Genomic DNA, 22918 nt, shown 5'->3' with positions numbered 1-22918 from the left:
GGGCCCTGCACCCCATGGGAGACCAGGAGAAGTACCTGGCTCCTGCCATTGGATCAGCGCAGTGCACTGGCCATAGCGGCCATTGGAGGGTGAACCAATGGCAAAAGGAAGACCTTTCTCTCTGTCTCTCTCTCTCTCGCTGTCCACTCTGCCTGTCGGAAAAAAAAAAAAAAAAAAAAAAAACTATGTAAGGTGACGGATATACTAGTTTGATTGTCCTAATCATTTCAGAATGTATATGTACAAGGGAACTCCAAAAGGTTTGTGAAAAACAGGATTAAACAGTGAAATTTCCATAAAATTTTAAAAAGTCTCTTCACATATCAAAACATCAAGTTGCAGGACTTGAATATATACAAATTTTGTTTGTCAATTATACTCCAATAACTTTGAAAACAATCACCCTACATCAAAATACAAATTAAAACTCAAAAAACTAGGTTTATATCTTTGGGGTTGGGAAGGCTGTCATGGAACAGAAGCAGTTTTAAAAACATTGATAAATGTGACTAGCTAAAAGTTCTTATTTGAAAGTTCAGAGACAGATGACAGCCTGTAAAAGGAACATGTAAAGGCTTAGATGACATCCAAGACCAAAATACAGTGTCCTCTTGTCCCCTCTAAAACCTCGACCAAAGCCCTGATCAAAATAAAACTGTTTCATTAGCTTACCTGGTCTGTGACACTGCTGTTACCAACAGAAAACGTGGTCAGACTTCCAGAAAGAGCTACGCTGAGAAGTCAGGGGCCATGAGCTGAGACAGCTTCTGAACTATTCAGAAAACTTGGGGAATCCGGTCACCCCGGGGAGAAGGGAGGAACTGAGGATCCCATAAGTGACAGCGCTTCGCTGCAGGAACCCAGCACACAACCCATATGCTCCATAATGACCATCCTGTCCCCACTGCACAATCGGGGAAGACAAGGGGATGCCACCAACTGCCCAGGGATGGCCCCTGGGCTGTGAGCAGGAAAGGAACAGGACGCCGGGGTCCCGGGTGCCAGTCCAGCCTCCACACTGCAGACCAGAAGGGGCTGAGTGGAGGGGTGTATCAGCAATGAGAGGGGGCCTACAGGCTCCAGCCACAACCTCTGGGAAGCCCACATCCTGCCAGCCTTTTCTGACAACTTCCCCACCCTGCCTTCCCCTCTCCTCAAGCTCAGCCCCACACACCACGTCCCGAGGTCCAAGTGAGCAGCTTCCTGCGATGGAAGGAGGTACGAGAACGATGGACGTGGGCTACATTCAGAGTTCTGAGTGCTGGAGCCCCTCCTTGGGCCTCTCCACCACGGAACTGGTCGACTACTATGACGTCAAGATTCCGCGGGATTCCGTAGCGTTTATGCTACCACACCTGATTGGACAGCTTGCCTAGCTGTGAGGATGCACACGTCATAAAAGATGCAGCCAATCAGCGTCCTCCATAATGCTGCTGCATAATTCCAGGTCTTGCTGGAGGCAGAAGCAAGAAGGAGTCTTGGGTTTATTTCTGAAATTTGTTCTCTTGTGCGCCACCCTCCCTGCAGCGAGCGGTGGGATTTTTTCTCCTCTCTGGTCCTGCTCACTGCTGGGCTCCCACCTGCATCTTCCTGAGAGGATCCTACCTGGAGCTTGCAGTAAACTAACTCAGGTCAGTTACCATTTAATGGCTGTTTATTGGCTTCAGAGCCTTTCTTTTCATAATCTATGTGACACTTTTTTCTGTTGAATCATCTGTAGTTTTTAAAGTATTGATTTAAAGAATATTTAAGGATATCACAAAATTGAATCCTTCTCCAATTTAACTTGTTTTTTTTTTTAGTCTGCCTGTTGTCCTTTATTATTATTTTCTGTTTCTTGCTAGTACTTAGTAAATAGTAAAACACACACACACATGTATGTATAATTCTTCCAGTAATCTCATTTATCAGTTTTTAGATTTTCATGGATTATCTCCATATATAAGCATCACCCAGTATATTCACATTTTATGACTTAGAAATTGATCTTTATACCATGTAATTACTTTTTGCTGTTTTATTTCCTTTATTACACCTGTAGTAGAAAGTCTGAGAGAGAGTGCAGGAATCATGGCCTAGGCTTACTGTAAGGAAAAAAGCTTTCAATGACCCTTTATTATTTGCATCGTTTGCTGTAGGTTCATTTCACTCTCAGTCACAGTAAAGAAGTCACTGGCTTTTTTGTTGTTGCTCTGCTAGCAGTTTTCTCTTTCCTAGCTGCTGCACTTTACTAAATGCTTTCCAACACGGAATCTAAATGACCATGGGATTTTCTTCTTGTGATTTTTACCTGCCTGGAAGGCCTGTCTGGGAATGTTAACCACCCTTGCATTTTTCATTATGTCCCTGCTTCCTATTGATATATTTTCTTAGATGATTTCATTTATTACATTAATACTTTTCTGAGGATACTAGTAGCTCTGTTTATAAAAGAGATGCTTTTAATAAAACAATTTTTATTTCAAGTCTTGATCCAAAACTTTATTTTTTAATGTCTTTTTTTTTAAGGTTTATTTTATGTATGTGAAAGACAGAGTTACAGAGAGAGGTAGAGACAGAGAGAGAGAGGTCTTCCATCCACCCCAGATGGCTGCAACAGGCAGAGCTGCACCAATGCAAAGCCAGGAGCCAGGAGCTTCTTCTGGGTCTACCACATGGGTGCAAGGGCCCAAGGACTTGGGCCATCTTCTACTGCTTTTCCCAGGCCATAGCAGAGAGCAAGATTGGAAGAGGAGCAGCCAGGATTAGAACCGGCATCCATATAGGAAGCTGGCACTTCAGTCCAGGGTTTTAACCTGCTGTGCCACAGTGCCAGCCCCCTTTTTTAATTTCAAGTCTTGGCCTGCTTGCACCATCCTCACTGTAATGGTGGTTTTCCAAAAGAAACTAAAAAACAGCTTTGCTTATTTTCACTTTGGGCAGGTCTTTGAAACGTAAATTTGTTTTTTCTTCTGTAAAATTTTGAAGTATTCTCTAATTCTGGACCTGAAATTGTCATTGTGTGACTTTCTGGAGTTTTCAAAATGTGATTCAATTACTTGGGTTATATAGGAGTTTTTTGATTTTATGTTATATTTGTTTTTTGGAAACCTGATTTTCAAAATAGGGTGGATATTGATCTCTGTAGTCAAATTTTACTCCTAAGAATTTCATATCTTTCTCTAGTATCTTGGTCAAAGCTATAATCTCTACAAAAGAATGATACTGTTTTAATTCCTAAACTGGTTATTTGTGTTACTTTCCCCATTGGTTCCTTAATTGTTTTTTCCTAATGGTTAACTTTGTTAATATTTTTCTTAAAAAAAGTTATTGTGTCCTTGTTTATTTGTGGTACATTGTATAGCATTTCATACATGTCTGCTATTCTTTTTTCTTCCTTTTCTTCAATACTCTGATTTTTTTGTTTATAATTAACAAGGGAGCTGTATTGATTGATTTTCAGTGTTTTATTCTAACATAAGCATTTAAGGTTATAAACTATCTCTAAGTACTGGTTTACTGCATCCTCTTTATTCCTTCATGTGTTCCCAATCTGTTTCCATCACAGGCTCCAGTTCTGAAACCCACATGTACTGACTGGTAAATTAGTGCTTCAGCCATTAGAGACCCACTTTTTACACTTGTGTGCCCAGGTAATCACAGCCCATCAGCTACCCTTTCCATGTCTGCAAAAGGGCTACGGTCCCTTAAAATATATCACATCTTGATTTCTTTTAGAGAAGCAGATAAAATTTCCCTGACAGCCCAAGTTAGACATTTCTATATATACTACTGGCTACATCTGAGTTGTTGCTTCTAAATCAATCTTTCATAGCAAACAGAACTGCTCTGATTGTCAGTTTTTTTTCTTTATGGGGTTATTGGCTAATTACCAACTTGTGTTGATGCTAGTGAGATTCACATACCGTATTTTTCTACTAATTAATTTGCCATTCTGGAGTGGCCTGAATGTCAAAATTCTGCCCTCATAGAGCATATTTGAAGAAAATGGTATAAATTATAGTTTTGTGTAAAATAGTTTAAATATTTGAAGTGCTCTGGATAAAAAATAAAATAATGTGATAGGTCCCAGTGGAGAGGACAAGGGTTGCTTTAGCCAGAAGAGTTTGAAAGTCCTCACTAATGGATAATACATGATCTTAAAACATAACAATGGGGAGTAACTTTCAGTGCGGAAACTAGGAAAAGAGCATCTAAGCTGCAGAAGTGAAAAGCAAATTTAAAGATTTTGATGAGGGGAAAAATATAGATGTATAATGAATGGATAAAAGAGGAAAGATTTGGAATATGAAGAAGAAAGTGAAATGTGACTACACTTAAAAATGTTTTCTCCAAAATTTTTGAGAAAAATTTAAAGAATTTTAACTTTTAAAATAAGCATTATGATGTATATGGTAATTCACTTAATTAAACCATTTTACAATGTGTATAAATTTATTTTTTTTAAATTTTTTTTATTTTTTGACAGGCAGAGTGGACAGTGAGAGAGAGAGAGACAGAGAGAAAGGTCTTCCTTTGCCGTTGGTTCACTCTCCAATGGCCGCCTTGGCCGGCGCACTGCGGCTGGTGAATCGCGCTGATGGGATGGCAGGAGCCAGGAGCCAGGTACTTCTCCTGGTCTCCCATGGGGTGCAGGGCCCAAGCACCTGGGCCATCCTCCACTGCACTCCCTGGCCACAGCAGAGAGCTGGCCTGGAAGAGGGGCAACCGGGACAGAATCCGGCACCCCAACCGGGACTAGAACCCGGTGTGCTGGCGCCGCTAGGCGGAGGATTAGCCTAGTGAGCCACGGCACTGGCTACAATGTGTATAAATTTCAAAACAGTATGTACAATGGCCATTCAAGGAATTCATGTAAAATGCATTGAGAGATTATTTTGATTCAAAAACACTTATATCCATATAGATTATAATGTGTCTATAGACATTTTCAATGAGTTTTTAAAAATCACCCAGATTCATGAATTTCAAATTTTAATGCACCAAAATAAACTTACCTTTGAATCCCATTCCCATCTAATTTTTTAAAATACACATTGTTGTGCCAGCACTGTGGCTCACTTGGCTAATCCTCTGCCTGCGGTGTCGGCATCCCATATGGACACCGGGTTCTAGTCTTGGTTGCTCCTCTTCCAGTCCAGCTCTCTGCTATGACCTGGGAGGGCAGTGGAGGATGGCCCAAGTGCTTGGGCTCCAGCACCTGCATGGGAGACTGGGAAGAGCACCTGGCTCCTGGCTTCGGGCTGATGCAGCGCTGGCTGTAGCAGCTATTTGGGGAGTGAACCAACAGAAGGAAGACCTTTCTCTCTGTCTCTCTCTCTCTCACTGTCTATAACTCTTCCTGTCAAATAAAAAAAAAAAAACACATTGTTCATAATAAATGAATGTATGATGTATATATTTTATTTTAATTGAAATCTATTTATTTTTTCCAATAAATAAATAAGAAACATAAATGAGACTCTATTAGTGAATTTTAAGGATGGAGATCTTTCTTTGGTGATTTTAAGAGATCACTTCTCTTGTTGACACTGGACTGTAGGATCCAATGTGTAGACTAATCCTGTTGGGTGCTCCAACAATAACTTATATATTCTTTTCTGATAGAGATTTGAATTTTCCCCCTATTGTTTTCCTGCTTATTTGTTGATGGGTTACAATTTTAAGAAACACTGAGAGGAACACTATGTGCCCATTATGTCTTTGTGGTCTATTCCTTTTATTTCCTTAGAATAAATTCCTAAAAATGAAATTATTGTGTAAAAGAATGCAATCATTCTATTCTTTCATCAGACAAGATACTCTATTCTTGGGAGTCATGGTGCTTGGGCTGTGACCATTTGAGAAAAGTGAAATAGAAGTTCTTGTTATAGAAGTATTGATCCTGCCTTTTTTTAATTAGGAACCATAATTTGGGAATTATTAATACATCCAGCTGATGAGGAAAACTTTCCCTTCAGTGGAATGTTACTACAACAATGTAAAAGTCAAGGTAGCATTATAAAAGAAGGAAAATTAAATGAAATATTAAAAAAAGATAAAGAAGACATTTTACAAAGGTACAACAACTATGGACTAAAAGAGTGTCCTAAAACACCTTCATGCAGTTCAGCAACTAAGTCATTTCTGGAATGAACAATGTGGATAACTAGGTTAGGATAGTGCTTCTGTTAGGACTCAGGTCAAAGTCACAAGGTATGCAGTAACAATTTACACATTTTATGAGGAAAGATCGACTCTGAAACAGGGACTGTTTAAAAATCACATACTGAGATTTAGCCAACATATTCAGATGGGCAGATTTGGATGGAATGAAAACTTCAGTGGAAACAAAACTGAAAGTCATAATCCTGGGGATGCCACTTAGTTTTACCAATGTAAAGAGAAAAATCATTATTTCAAGGTACAACACACATTAACAGGTTAAATGAGAAACTATAAGCAATTCAAATACCAAAATGTTTCATACTGAATCACAAAAACGGGATTTTCAGATTAATCCAACTTGTAATGTCTCATAGAATTTAGGAAGTTGTTCTGGTTCTGTGGACTCTTCAATTGCTCTTCACACAGAATATTTTCTTCTTCTTAGAAATAATGTCTTCTAAATGGCTCTGTAGTCAGCATGAAAGGGTAGGAAATGGCTTTTCAGAGTGGCTGGGCAAACATGCTTCCAAAGTGATTCATTGTATCATTTTATAATATCTCCAGATTTACACATGGAACTTCAGGATTTCATTTTTTTAGTTCATTCTCAAGTCTATGGACTTCAGTTCCTAAGGCATCAATGATATTTTTCTAAGTTTAAGTGCAAAGGTCTCTAGTTCTAGTGTTTCACATCTTCAATTTCATACATCACTTAGTCAAAAATCTTGTTCTTCCAGATAAAGTCTTGTAACAACTCATCCATCAAAATGTACCTCTGCATTAAATCTTATTTATCTAACCTGACATCTGTGGCTTTGATGTCATGAACTGCCCTTGCAGATCGATCTTTCTCCAGGAGTTCAGTAAGCCGTTGTACTTGTTCTGGCTGTCAGGATTGCCATAGAGGCCTTCTGTGTTAGTGTGGATAAGGATTGGTGAGACCACAGCTAATAAGGTGCACACACCCAAAGAACATAGGCTGACAGAGTGAATAGCCTGCATATTCATCAAATAAAGATCACTTTAGGGATGCAGTGGGACTGAAGAAAGTGAGAAAGTCAAGCAGAAAGACTACTGCAAATAACTGATAAAAGTGCCAGGGAATCTTGCTAATGAATGTGACAGTGCCCTGAGGCAAAGAAAGTATCCACATCTACTAATTTGATGTTCTCACACTAACTGGTCAATGTTCTTCATCAAAGGGCTTCTGGGAAAATTAAGAGGCAGGTAAAGGGATTTCCTTGATGACTTCGATTTTCTCCCAGAACGCCTACATTTGTTGCAGAAATATCATGGGTTCTGACAAGTCTTTGAAAGCCTCAGCCATGTTAAAGGCCAATCATTGTTCCTGTAAGGTGGTGTTGAGTTGGTTAACCTCTGGGTCATAAGCTTGCAGAACTGCAAATTTCATGATCTCAAAGTCAGATAGGATTTCATTATCCTTTTGATCCAATGTGTGTTTCAACTTCTCAAAAAATTTCTTAATTTCATCTTTTTTTCTTAATTTCATCTTAATCTTTAGTCAGTAACTGAGTATTTTCTCTTGCTAGTGTCCCAGGCATCCAAGTGAGAAAGAGCATCTCCCCTACACGTTGTCTCAAAGCTCTGGAAGAGGAAATCAAAGGCATTCCTTTCCTGAGCATAGGCATCTTCAATAGATCAGAAGACATACTTGGTGTGGTCAGCAGGAATAGCACAGATCCCACAAATCAGCTGCATATCAGTCAGGCAGAAAGCAATGAGGGACTGCCCCAAGAGTCCTTTGTACACTGGCATCTTGGGAGAAATCTTGATCTTGTTTTACTTTTCCACAATACCCATCAGGGAGTAATTAACCTGCAGCCTGCTAACTCCAGTAGCTGACATTTTCTTATGGCAGGAGGGACACTTGAATGATGATAGTCTCCACAATAAATTCTGCACAGTTCCCTCTATGAGACCTTTCAGGCGCTTTTGGCAGAAGTTATGTGAGCAAGGCAAAACTTGAGGATCATCAAACAGATTGCAACAAATTGGGCACATGAGATCTTCAAGCAGCTGCATCACATTCAGGCAGTCTTCTCTAAGTCAGAGGGCACCAAAGACAATGGTGTTTCTAGGGAAGAAATGCTATCTTCTGGTTGAGTAAGAAGCACGAGCAGTTAGTCAGCAGCTCCATCCAGCTCTACGAGAAGGAGTGCCTCTGGCATCATGAGGGATATGCCACACCCCCTCCAGCCATGGGGGCCATGTGATATGTGCCAGTAATGGCTGCTAGATGGCCCCACATTACTTCTTTATCATTTTTCAAAAGGGAACATTCCTCAGTCATTAGATGAGTCAGTATTGTGAGAAAAAAACATGTTTTAAATTGGTTGGCTAAATGAAGATGTTTTCCCTATTTCTTCCAGTGTGACATATCCTACAGATACTAAACACTAGACTCTTTTAGACAAAACAAAATGTACTTAAAATGTCAGTATTTACAAGATCTATTTTTTGATTTACATCCTTATTTCACTGTTTATCAAACATTTTTTTCAAGCTCATTTTCTCCAAACACTTGTATAAAATAAAACCCTATGTCCAATTCTCATTGATCATGCAGATAATACCAACTGATTCAAAGAGAGCTCTCAGAACCGTAATAGCTTGACCTCACCACACCTGCACTGCATGCAGTTCTTGAGGAACTATCAAAGTCTTCAAACATCATTGCTTGGAAACCAGTGGTTTAGATGAAATGTTTTAATCTATGTTTACTTTGCATAGTGTGATTGGTCTCCCGTTACTGATATGCCCAGGTAGGAGCCATGAAGTTCAAGTTCTTGAACCATTTCTTTGATAAAGAACATTAGAAAGTAGAAAATGCTAATGAAATTTTTTTTCTAATCTGATCTGTCTCTCTAATGGCTCAAATATTTTCAGCAGTGGGACAGTATTTTAAAATAAAAACCTTAATTGAAAAATCTAACATGTAAAACACATTAAGCCATTTTACATGTAAAATCATGATTTAAAATGTTAATATTCATGAGTGACCCAACCACTAATTAAGTGCAATGTAAGACATTTGCAGGTTTAAAATTACCAAACATTATATTTCCATCAGATGTTATGGTAAGTACTAAAGTTACATAGTGGTGAACAAAATTAACATAACCCCACCAATATCAATCTGATAGTCCAATAGAGAAAAACTTAAATAACCAAAGAAAAACCTATATAAATCTTATGAAAAGTCAATATGTTAGACTCAACATTAAATTTATTTCTACATTTTAATGATCTAACATTAAAAATCCAAGTATGGCTTTCTGCATGACTGATATGCAGCTGATTTGGAAACTCATGACTGGTGCATAGGGAGATTACTGATGCCATAAACAGGAGTGTCAATTTGTAAAGTCAACAACAGGAGTCACTGTGCACTTACTCCTCATGTAGGATCTCTGTCCTTAATGTGCTGTGCATTGAGACTTAATGCTATAATGAGTACTCAAACAGTATATTTCGCTTTGTGTTTCTATGGGGGTGCAAACTGTTGAAATCTTTACTTAATGTATACTAAACTGATCTTCTGTAAAAAAAAAAAAAAAAGAAGAAATTATCAATTCCCAACTTGACTCTCACTGGGATTAAACATGACAATAGGTCTGATCTGATTTCATCATCATTTAAAAAATCATCTATTATTTTTCACTTTATGTTTGTGTGGGAGCAAACTGTTGAAATCTTTACTTAATGTATGCTAAACTGACCTTCTGTATATAAAGAGAATCGAAAATGAATCCTCATGTGAATGGAAGGGGAGAGGGAGTGGGAAAGGGGAGGGATGCGGGTGGGAGAGACGATATGGGGGGGAAGCCATTGTAATCCATAAGCCGTACTTTGGAAATTTATATTCATTAAATAAAAGTTAAAAAAAAATCCCTGAAAAAAAATCCAAGTATAAATAAATAAGTAAAAATTATTTCTTAAAAAGTCAGTCCCTGGTATTCTCTAAGACAATTTTTCTTTTAAACAAAAATGACAAAGAGGTGTTATTTTTGAATTTATATTAAATTCATTTACCTTAACAACAGACATTAATATGATAGTTAATGTGTTAAAAGCATTTCAAATACTTTCATTAGTTTCAAAAATAATTTCATAGAAAATGTCAGCAAATATTTTGAACAATTTTATTAACTTTTATTTAATGAATATAAATTTCCAAAGTACAGCTTATGGATTACAATGGCTTCCCCCCCATAACATCCCTCCCACCCACAAACCTCCCTTTTCCCACTCCCTCTCCCCTTCCATTCACATCAAGATTCATTTTCGATGCTCTTTATACACAGAAGATCAGTTTAGCATACATTAAGTAAAGATTTCAACAGTTTGCTCCCACACAGAAACCTAAAGTGAAAAATACTATTTGAGTACTAGTTATAGCATTAAATCACAATGTGCAGCACATTAAGGACAGAGATCCTACATGAGGAGTAAGTGCACAGCGACTCCTGTTGTTGACTTAACAAATTGACACTCTTGTTTATGGCATCAGTAATCACCCTTGGCTCTTGTCATGAGCTGCCAAGGCTATGGGAGCCCCCTGAGTTCACTGACTCTGATCATATTTAGACAAGGCCATGGTCAAAGTGGAAGTTCTCTCCTCCCTTCAGAGAAAGGTACCTCCTTCTTTGATGACCCATTCTTTCCACTGGGATCTCACTTGTGGAAATCTTTCATTTAGGTGTTTTTTTTTTTTTTTTTTTTTTTTTTTTTTTTTTTTTTCCCAGAGTGTCTTGACTTTCCATGCCTGAAATACTCTCATGGGCTTTTCAGCTGGATCCACATGCCTTAAGGGCTGATTCTGAGGCCAGAGTGCTGTTTAGGACATCTGCCATTCTATGGGTCTGCTGTGTATCTCACTTCCCATGTTGGATCATTCTCTCCCTTTTTGATTCTATCAGCTAGTATTTGCAGACACTATTCTTGTTTATGTGATCCCTTTGGTTCTTAGTCCTATCATTATGATCAATTGTGAACAGAAATTGATCACTGGGACTAGTGAGATGGCATTGGTACATGTCACCTTGATAGGATTGAATTGGAATCCCCTGGTATGTTTCTAACTCTACCGTTTGAGGTGAGTCAGCTTGAGCATGTCCCAAATTGCACATCTCTTCTCTCTCTTATTCCCACTCTTATATTTAACAGCGATCACTTTTCAGTTAACATTTTCAGTTGAACATTTTTGATAAAATGAAAATAAATGCCCCTAAACTATTTTTTTAAAGATTATTTATTTATTTATTTATTTGACAAGTAGAGTTATAGACAGGTAGAGAGACAGAGAGAGAGAAAGGTCTTTCTTCTGATGGTTCACTCACCAAATGGCCTCTATGGCCAGACCTACACCAATCCGAAGCCAGGAACTAGGTCCTTCTTCCTGGTCTCATGTGGGTGCAGGAGCCCAAGCACTTGGGCCATCCTCCACTGCCTTCCTGGGCCACAGCAGAGAGCTGGACTGGAAGAGGAGCAACCGGGACAAGAACTTGGTGCCCATATGGGGTGCCAGCACTACAGGCAGAGGATTAACCTAGTGTGCCACCCTGCCACCCCGCCCCTAAACAATTTAAAATATTGTCAATATAGGGTAAGTTTTTCTCTTAAAGAGGTACAGGGAAAACATTTTATTCCATCCTGAAGTGACAGGTAATCTCTTAGTGTTAAACTCTTACAGTAAAAATGATGCTTGTGTTCACATATATGCACTCTTGTACATATAAATGTCATGTATTTCTCAAAAATATGCATACTAAACATAAGTAAATAAAAATAAATGTTATAAATATTCATTAATTATGCATCCATTTTTTAAAAGTTTTGTTTAATTGATGACTCTCAATTTTCTTTTATTTTAAAGGTTTATTTCTTTATTTGAAAGAGTTACTCAGAGAGAGATGGAGAGGCAGAGAGAGAGAGAGAGGTCTTCCATCCACTGGTTCACTCCCCAATTGGCCACAATGGCCAGAACTGCTGATCTGAAACCAGGAGCCAGAAGCTTCTTTCAGGTCTCCCACATGGGCACAGGGTCCCAAAGACTTGGGCCATCTTCTACTGCTTTCCCAGGCCATAGCAGAGAGCTGGATTGGAAATGGAGCAGCCAGGACTCAAACCAGTGCCCATATGGGATGCCAGCACTGCAGACAGCAGCTTTACCCACTACATCACAGCACTGGCCCCACATATACATCATTTCTATAAAGCTTTTTTTTAATCCCAGAAAACAAATATTTTGTCTTTTGTATTAACATGTGGTACTTGTAAAACTTATGGAGTATAATCCAATATTTCAAAACATGTATAAGTAGATCAATCAAGTAATTAGTGTTTCCATTTCCTTATAGTTTTTTTTTTAAGCTCATCAGCTCCTCCCCTCTAATTGTTCATATAGTATATAATGCATTATTGTGACCTATAGTTACTTTGCTGTACTGGGAAAGCTAAGAACTGATTATTCCCATATAACTAGATTTTCAGAACTATTACCTGATGTCATCTGCCCCTCTTCCATCATCTTTATTTTGATTAAATTATTTTAGAATTAAAATATTTTAATTTAAAAATTGGTTATCTTCTGTATTGACTCCAATTCTAACTTTCTCACAAGCATACTAGTATCTTAAAGCTGAGTATCATAGGGTTATTTTGTATATGAAAAACATAAAAATACCATTGGTACTCCAAGATGTGCAATAAGTATTGTCATTCTGACTGCATTTTTAAATATAAAGACATGTAAACATGTAATTTCTTTATTTTCTACTGTGAGGCACACAAGTATGCCTCTATTTTTACTCATCTTATCCTAGAAGAAATAGATAAATTCTTGGACACTTACAACATACTTAAATTGAGCCATGAAGACATAGAAAACCTAAACAGACACATAACAAAGACAGAAATTGAATTAGTAATAAAGACCCTCCCAACAAAGAAAAGCCCTGGACTGGATAAATTCACTGCTGAATTCTATCAAAGAGCTAACCAATTCTTCTGAAATTATTTAATAAATTAAAAGGGAGAGAATCCTCCCAAATTCTTTCCATGAAACCAGCATCACCTTAATTGCTAAAGCTGAAAAAGATGTAACAGAAAAGAGAATTACAGACCAATTTCCCTGATGAACATAGACACAAAAATTCTCAATAAAATTCTGGCCTATTGAATCCAACAATATGACAGAAATATCATTCACCTGGACCAAATGTGATTCACTCCTGGTATGCAGGGATGGTTCAACATTTGCAAATCAATGTGATACATCACATTAACAAATTGAAGAACAAAAACCATATGCTTATTTCAATAGATGCAGAGAAAGCATTTGACAAAATACAACAGCCTTTCATGATGAAAAATCCAAGCAAATTGGGTTTAGAGGAACATTATTCAACACAATCAAGGCAGTTCATAACAAACCCATGACCAGCTCATACTGAATGGGGAAAAGTTGGAAGCACTCCCACTAAGATCCACTACCAGTCAGGGATGCCCACTCTCACCATTGCTATTCAATATAGTACTGGAAGTTTTAGCCAGAGTCATAAGGCAAGAAAAGATATCAAAGGGATACAACTCGGGAAAGAGGAAGTCAAACTATCCTTATTTGCAGATGACATGATTCTATATATAGAGGACCCAAAAGAATCCACTAAGAGGCTACTGGAACTCATAGAAGAGTTTGATAAAGTAGCAGGATATAAAATCAATACACAAAAGCCAATAGCCTGTGTATACACAGACAATGCCATGGCTGAGGAAGAACTTCTAAGGTCAATCCCATTCAAAATAGCTACAAAAAAGTCAAATACCTTGTAATAAACTTAACCAAGGATGTCAAAGATCTCTACAATGAGAATTACAAAACATTAAATAAAGAAATAAAAGAACACACAAAAAAATGGAATAATCTTCCATGTTCATGGATTGGAAGAATCAATATCATCAAAATGTCCATTCTTCAGAGAGTAATTTACAAATTCAATGTGATACCAATCAAAATACCAATGTCACTCTTCTCAGATCTAGAAAAAATGATGCTTAAATTCATATGGATCCACAGGAGACTTTGAATAGTTAAAACAATCTTATACAAGAAAAACAAAGTTGGAGGCATCACAATACCATACTTTAAGACATAATACAAGACAATTATAATCTAAACAGCCTGGTACTCATACAAAAACAGATGGACAGATCAATGGAACACTAGAAATCAATCCAAACATCTACAACCAACTTATATTTGACAAAGGAGCTAACCAATCCCTGGAGGAAGGACAGCCTCTTCAACAAATGGTGGATTTCCACATGCAGAAGTATGAGGCTAGACCCCTACCTTACACCTTACACAAAAATCCACTCAACAGGGATTAAAGATATAAATCCATGGCCTGATGCCATCAAATTATCAGAGAACATTGGGGAAAGCCTGCAAGACATTGGCCAGGCAGAGTTCTTGGAAAAGACCCTGGAGGCACAGGCAGTCAAAGCCAAAATTAGCAAACAGGATTACTTCAAATTGACAAGTTTCTGTATGGCAAAAGAAATGGTCAAGAAAGTGAAGAGGCAACCAACAGAATGGGAGAAATTATTTACAAGTTATTCAACTGATAAAGGATTAATAACCAGCATCTAAGAGATCAAGAAACTCCACAACAACGAAACAATCAACCCAGTTAAGAGATGGGCCAAGGACTTAAACAGACATTTTTCAAAAGAGGAAATCCAAATAACCAACAGACACATGAAAAAAGGTTCAGGATCATTAGCTATCAGGGAAATGCAAATCAAAACCACAATGAGGCTTCACCTCACTCCATTTAGAATGGCTTTCATACAGAAATAAACAAACAATAAATGATGATGAGGATTTGGGGAAAAAGATACACTAATCCACTGTTGGTGGGAATGCAAACTGGTAAAATCACTATAGAAGACAGTTTGGAGATACTTCAGAAATTTGAATATAGTCCTACCATATGACCCAGCCATCCCATTCCTTAGAATTTACCCAAGGGAAATGAAATCAGCCATCAAAAGAGTTATCTTCACTTTCATGTGTATTGCACCTCAATTCACAATAGCTAATACATGGAATTAACAACCTAGTCACCCATCAGTGGAAGATGGGTCATTTGCAACAAAATGGATGAATCTGGAAAAATCATACTTAGTGAAATAAGCTAGTCCCAAAGGGACAAATACCACATGTTCTCCCTATTCTGTGACAACTAACAGAGCACCTAAAAGGAAACCTGTAGAAGTAAAACTGATACTATGAGAAGCAAAGACTTGAACAGCCCTTGTCTTGAATGTTGAGGAAGAGCTTATTATCTCATTTTTTTCTACATAATACCATTGGTTGTACTCTTTTTTTTTGACAGGCAGAGTGGACAGTGAGGGAGAGAGAGAGAGAGAGAAAGGTCTTCCTTTGCCATTGGTTCACCCTCCAGTGGCCGCTGCGACCGGTGTGCTGTGGCTGGCGCACCACGCTGATCCAAAGGCAGGAGCCAGGTGCTTCTCCTGGTCTCCAATGGGGTGCAGGGCCCAAGCACTTGAGCCATCCTCCACTGCACTCCCTGGCCACAGCAGAGAGCTGGCCTGGTAGAGGGGCAACAGGGACAGAATCCGGTGCCCCAACCGGGACTAGAACCCGGTGTGCCAGTGCCGCAAGGCCGAGGATTAGCCTAGTGAGCCGCGGCACTGGCCTGGTTGTACTCTTTACTTAGAATTAATCATAGGTGTATTAATTCAATGGAAAATTTATCCCAGTAAAAATAAGGGTGGAAATAAGAGAGATACAAGCTATACAGTTTGGAGCACATTCCCATGAATTTACCCTAAGGGTAAACCTAAGAACTTGCCATGAGACTCTCAATCTCATTAAGCTGGATGGTTTTAATGCCATCTTATGTGTTACAGTGATTATATTAAGTGTATAATTGATCATATAGATAGGGTTAAGTGTCAAAGGGATCAAATAAATAAGACCAAGTGTCTGGTAATAACAATAGATAGAATTAAAAAGGAGAGATGTTCCAACATGGGAAGCAGACCACACAGCAGACTCATAGTATGAGAAACACCCTAAACAACACTCTGACCTCAGAATCAGCCCTTAAGACATTCAGATCTTTCTCAAAAGTCCATGAGAGCATTTCAGGCATGGAGAGACATTGTGGCAAAAAATGTTCTACGTGAAGGATCTCTGTGAGTGAGATCCCATTGGAAAGAAGGGGCCATCAAGGAAGGATGTACTTTTCTCTTAAGGGAGGAGAGAACTTCCACTTTGATTATGGCCCTGTCTAAATATGATCAGAGTCGGTGAACTCAGGGGGCTTCCATAGCCTTTGCAGCTCATGTCAAGAGACTCAGGTGATCATTGACACCATAAATAAGAGTTAATTGTTCAATCAACAACAGGAGTCACTGTGCACTTACTCCCCATGCAGGACCTCTGTCTTTAATGAGTTGTACTATGATAATTAACTACAAGACTTGTTTTCAAACAGTACTCTATACTGTGTGCATGTGTGTACAAATTGTTTAAATCTTTACTTTGTACAGAGTAGGTCTTCTTTATATAAAGTTAATACTGAATCTTAATGAAGAATGGGATGGGAGAGGGAGTAGCCAGTGGGATGGGAGGGCGGATATGGGGAGGAAGAACCACTATATTCTTAAAGCTGTACTATGAAATTTGTATTCATTCAATAAAAGCTTTCTTTAAAAAAAGAGTCTATTGGATCTCATAGATGTGCTTGGTAAAGTAGCAGTATATAAAGATCAACACACAAAAATTATTATCCTTTGCAAATGCAGACAATACCACAGCTGAGAGAGAACTTCTAAGATCAATCTCATTCACAATAGCTGCAAAGAAATCAAAATCCCCGGAATAAATTTAACCAAGGATTTCAAAGTGCTCTATGATGAAAATTACAAAACACTAAAGAAAAAAACAGAAGAAGATACACAAAATGTAACAATCTTTCATGTCAGACTGGCAGAATCAATATCATAGAAATGTCCACAGTTCTGAAAGAAATGTACAGACTCAATGCAATGCCAAGGACATTCTTTTCAGATACAGAAAAAATTATGCTGAAATGCATATGGAAACACGATAGACCCCAGATAGCTAAAGCAACCTTACACAACAAACACAAAGGTGGAGGCAAAACAATGCCAGATTTCAAGACATACTAAAGGGAAGTTATATTCAAAATAGCCTGGTACTGGTACAAAACAGATGGATAGACCAATGGATCAGAACAGAAATGCCAGATATCAGGCATTTACAACCAACTGATCTTTGACAAAGGAGGTAAAAACAATCCCTGGAGCGAGGACAGTCCCTTCTACAAATAGTGCTAAGAAAACTGGATTGTCACATGCAGAAGCATGAAGCAAGACCCATTCCTGACACCTTTCACTAAAATCCACTCAAAATGGATTAAATACATAATTCTACCACCTGACACCACTAAATTATTACAGAGCATTGAAGAAACCATGCAAAACATTGACACAAACAAAGAGCTCTTGGAAAAGACCCCAGAGGCACAGGCATATAATATTAAATTTACTATCCTGAACATTCTACAAGTACAGTTCAGTAGTGACATAAAATGCAAACACATTAATCTACAACACATCTTGGGAACCTTTGTCTAGCAAAACCTTTTCCCACTGAAGAGAAAACCACTCCTGTCATCCTTAAGCACCTTTCTACTTTCTAGGATTTTGACTGCTTTAAATACTTTATATGGGTGGAATTGAATCATATTTTTCTTTGGCTTATTATTACAATGTCCTCAAGGTTCATTCAGTCACAGGATTTCCCATTTTTTATTGGGTATATAACATTTCACTGTGTGTAGATCACATTTCTTTACAAATTCACCTGTAGATCTTGTCTAAATACTAATAGTTTGTGGATTCAAAAAGCTTGATAGCCCAGGCAGCTTAGGTCAAGAGCCTTGGGTGCTGACAGTAAATGTCAACCTAGCTCTAAATCTTACCCTAACCCCAACCCTAACAATAGCCTTAATAATAATGCTCAATCTAAACCTTAACACCAATCCTAGCTCTCATTCTAGTCCTAATACTAACCCTAACACTCATCCTATACCTAGCCCTACACTTAGCTTCTAACCCTAAATGGCAGAATTTGCATTCACATGAGCTGTCAGGGTTTATATACACTTGAGTAACTGAAATGGTCAGAGAAACAGAAAGAGAGCCCAAGCCCTTTTGTGTTTGAATGGTGCCATCATTAGTCACCAATTCTGAAAACACCCCATTTTCAAGCAAATTTTGTTAAACTTCTAGGTGTCACTGTGGTGATACATATGGGAAGGCTTGTGGGTTAGGATGAGAAAAAACTGCAACTTGGCAAAAAAAATTCAGAAAACATCAGTCAGTTATTGAAGTCTAATAGAGGCTTTATGAGTAACTGCCATGGATTGGCCCTCCAGTCCTAGTGTAAACTTTGTAACAGGAGGAAAACAGACAAAATGCTGAAAATGTATCATTTGAAACATATTAAGTGGAAAAATCAAATATAGAAGGCAGGTCAAATGAATTTTATTGTCTACAAATAAGAAAATAAACTGAGTGCCAACAGTGGCTGTGCTCTATGATGAAAGATAATATCTGAGTAGTACTTGTGAAAATAAACTGCACCCTCTCAGGGAGGCCGGGAAAAGTGATGCTCACAGTCAAGCACGTAGATGTAATGGCTAAAACACTCCACAGAAAAAAAAAAACCTTGGATTTGATCCCAAGTCCATCTCTAGACAACTCTTCAAACCACAAAAGAGAAAACAGGCATTTTGCATTTTTCCCCATCAGAATAGCAGCAAAATATGCAGTCATGGGAGCAGAGAGGAAGGGGAGGACTGAGAAACAGTGAGCAAACCTAAATCTGTTTGTGATTTAATGGTGCTGTGACTTTGCACCTGTTCTCAAAACTGCCCATTTTAAAATAACTTTATCTTTTTATCTTCTTGTGGTGCATTGGCTTTGGGAAGTGGCTTGGCATGGGGACACAGGAAGTCACCTGGACCATTGGCCACCTTGTGGGCTGCCTTAGATGCTGGAACTGAAGGCACCAAGATCAGCAATGGGGTCCATCTCTGAGATTAGACCCGAGGACTTTGGGGCTGCCCATGTTATCTCAGCTTCCCAGCAGGTCCTGGAGGCTGGGGTGCCTCAGCTTGCCAGGCTCTGCCAGATTTCCCCAGGTGCCAATGTCTGTGCTGCAGGACAGGGTGCTGATGCCTCCCTGCCCCCACTCCTGACCTGCTCCTACCACTTGCCTCATAGCAAGCAGCGCTGGTTTCTTGAATGGATTCGCTATTCTGTACATGGCAGTTTAATTTTCTGACTTTGTGTTGACTCTGAAACCAGATGCTATGGAATTATAGAGATTTACTGTATTTACCCAGAGTAACTGAAATGCTGTTTGTAAAAATTCACCTGAGTATTTATTTTAAATACATAATTCAAGGTTTAGATGGTTTCATTTTTAGATGCTTAATTTTAGTAGCAACCACAATATTTTGACAAAATATGTGTAGAGAGTTCTTTCAACCATGAATTCATATAATATAAAATGGGTGTTGTGACTGATGTTATCATTTGCTGCTGACACTGCAAGTTCATGAAAACCAAGAAACTCAATAGCAAAACCTGCCCAGTTCAGTAAAAGGTGGAGCTCACTTGTGCTTTTCATTTCTTCCCAGCAGATGTCTCCCAGACTTGTTTCCATTACAGAAGAGATTCCTTTTTTGCTACATTTTATGTTTCCAGGTGGGAATTGGGAATGCTGCTTTCATTTTATAACCACAATGCTCTTCACAAGTGCCAGTAATGGGAGGATTGAAGAAATGCTGAGATCCCGTTCAATGCCAGCTCAGTAAAGTAGAATGAACAGGAAATCAGATGTCATTTAAGGAATTTTTTCCCAAATGTACAAGGTTTTATATATATAATATATTTTATTATATTTATATAATTATATATTATATAATATTCACTATAATATTATATTAATATATTACATTATATTTATTTTATTATATATAAAATAAAACAAGCACTTGCCAAAAAAATACAGTGCCAATCTTTTTTTGCAAGTTTAAATATATTTTTATTTATTTTATAAATAATCTACTTTGAATTAAAAAGTTAACAAAAAAGGTGTGAGATCAATTACAGAAATTCCCTGAGAGCTACATTATTAAAATACTCTAGAAATCTCAACCTATTTCCTGAAGCTTATTATTTTTTTTTTTTTTTTGACAGACAGAGTGGACAGTGAAAGAAAGAGACAGAGAGAGAGAAAAGTTTTCCTTTTCTGGTTGGCTCACCCTCCAATGGCCGCTGCGGCTGGTGTGCTGCAGCCAGTGTACAGCGCTGATCCGAAGGCAGGAGCCAGGTGCTTATCCTGGTCTCCCATGAGGTGCAGGGCCCAAGGACTTGGGCCATCCTCCACTGCACTCCCAGGCCACAGCAGAGAGCTGGCCTGGAAGAGGGGCAACCGGGACAGAATCCGGCACCCTGACTGGGACTAGAACCTGGTGTGCCAGTGCCACAAGGCAGAGGATTAGCGTATTGAGCCGTGGCACCAGCCTGAAGCTTATTTTTTTTCACTTTTATTTAATGAATATAATTTCCAAAGTACAGCTCATGAATTACAATGGCTCCCCCCATAACTTCCCTCCCACCCCCCCGCTCTCTCTCCCCTTCCATTCACATCAAGATTCATTTTCAATTCTCTTTATATACAGAAGATCAGTTTAGTATATATTAAGTAAAGATTTCAACAGTTTGCACCCACACAGAAACACAAAGTGAAAAATACTGTTTTGAGTACTAGTTATAGCATTAAATCACAATGTGCAGCACATTAAGGACAGAGATCCTACATGAGGAGTAAGTGCACAGTGACTCCTGTTGTTGACTTAACAAATTGACACTCTTGTTTATGGCATCAGTAATCACCCTAGGCTCTTGTCATGAGCTGCCAAGGCTATGGAAGCATTTTGAGTTCACTGACTCCAATCTTATTTAGACAAGGTCATAGTCCAAGTGGAAGTTCTCTCCTCCCTTCAGAGAAAGGTACCTCCTTCTTGGATGACCTGTTCTTTCCACTGGGATCTTATTCGCAGAAATCTTTCATTTAGGTCATTTTTTTAGGTCATTTTTTTTTTCCAGAGTGTCTTGGCTTTCCATGCCTGAAATACTCTCATGGGCTTTTCAGCTGGATCCACATGCCTTAAGGGCTGATTCTGAGGCCAGAGCGCTGTTTAGGACATCCACTATTCTATGAGTCTGCTGTGTGCACTTCCCATGTTGGATCGTTCTCTCTTTTTTTTTATTCTACCAGTTAGTATTTGCAGACACTATTCTTGTTTATGTGATCCCTTTGGCTCTTAGTCCTATCATTATGATCAATTGTGAACAAAAATTGATCACTTAGTGCCAATCTTAAGTGATTTGGAGTGCTTGTTTGTTGTGTTTTATATCTCAGCATATCAACTATATTCTTTTGTATGCATCAAATATTACATAAGAATGTAAAATGTTTAGGCTTTACAAAAGAGAAGTACATATAAGAAAAGTAAATATTACTAACATGCAGCAGTACATATTTATTATTTGCAAATGGTTCAAAGCTTATAAGGCCCATTATTAATGGGATAACCACACATGTGAATTATGACTTAGCAACATAGAGTGTAAAGGAAGTTACATATTTATATTAAAATACACATGCAAATGCATACCAGTCTCTCTCAAGCACTCAGCATACACTGCTTCAGAAGCAGGAGGCATGAAGCTGTAGCAGTTTGAATATACACAGCATACTGAAATCTCTCAAGCATAAAAACTGCACCTAATTTGCCATAATAGTTTCTTTCTTCAAGTATTTGGATCTGAACTCAAGCAAAGAAAATAATGAATGCCAATGATTTTCATACTATGAAAATAGAAACAGGTTAACAGTTGCAAAAATCTTGAAAAATATGGAGTTTATGAGAATGAAAAATGCATTCATAAAAAAGGCAATAGCAGATCTATTTCATTGTGGCTCTATGTTTTTTTTTTTTTTTAATTTAAGATCTCTCTCTTTTTCTTCTTCCCTCTTTGTAACTCTGCCTTTCAAATAATTAAGTAAACCAATCTTTAAAAACAGATGGACAGATATGGCTGCACATACCCAAAGGAATAGATACACAAAGGGAGAACATTGGATACATGCACTCTCCAAGTGCAGGATTTGACTGATACAGAACAATCGGTGGTAGGATGACAGCTGCACTGCAGTTATTTTCAGATCAGTGGCAATCCTCATTTCCACAATCCAAGTTGCAAAAGTTGGAATTTAGAATTCTTTTTTTCCCAGGCCGGTGCCATGGCTCACTAGGCTAATCCACCGCCTTGCAGTGCAGGCACACCGGGTTCTAGTCCCAGTTGGGGCGCCAGATTCTGTCCCGGTTGCCCCTCTTCCAGGCCAGCTCTCTGCTGTGGCCCAGGAGTGCAGCGGAGGATGGCCCAAGTGCTTGGGCCCTGCACCCACATGGGAGACCAGGAGAAGCACCTGGCTCCTGCTATTGGATTAGCATGGTGTGCCAGCCACAGTGCGCCAACCATGGCAGCCATTGGAGGGTGAACCAATGGCAAAGGAAGACCTTTTCTCTGTCTCTCTCTCTCGCACTGTCCA

General features: G+C 38.5%; 1 pseudogene; it reads right to left on the bottom strand.

Annotated features, from left to right (window-relative positions):
• Positions 1-7165: 7165 nt before the first annotated feature.
• On the bottom strand, positions 7166-8190 carry LOC100359006 (E3 ubiquitin-protein ligase TRIM13-like; annotated as a pseudogene).
• Between the last annotated feature and the right edge of the window lie 14728 nt (positions 8191-22918).

Source organism: Oryctolagus cuniculus, chromosome 21 (genome assembly GCF_051225735.1).
Source record: "Oryctolagus cuniculus isolate XC-2025 breed Fujian yellow rabbit chromosome 21, ASM5122573v1, whole genome shotgun sequence".
Taxonomy (NCBI): Eukaryota; Metazoa; Chordata; class Mammalia; order Lagomorpha; family Leporidae; genus Oryctolagus; species Oryctolagus cuniculus.
Note: the sequence above shows the minus strand (reverse complement) of the source record. Positions and strands in the feature narration are given on the sequence as shown.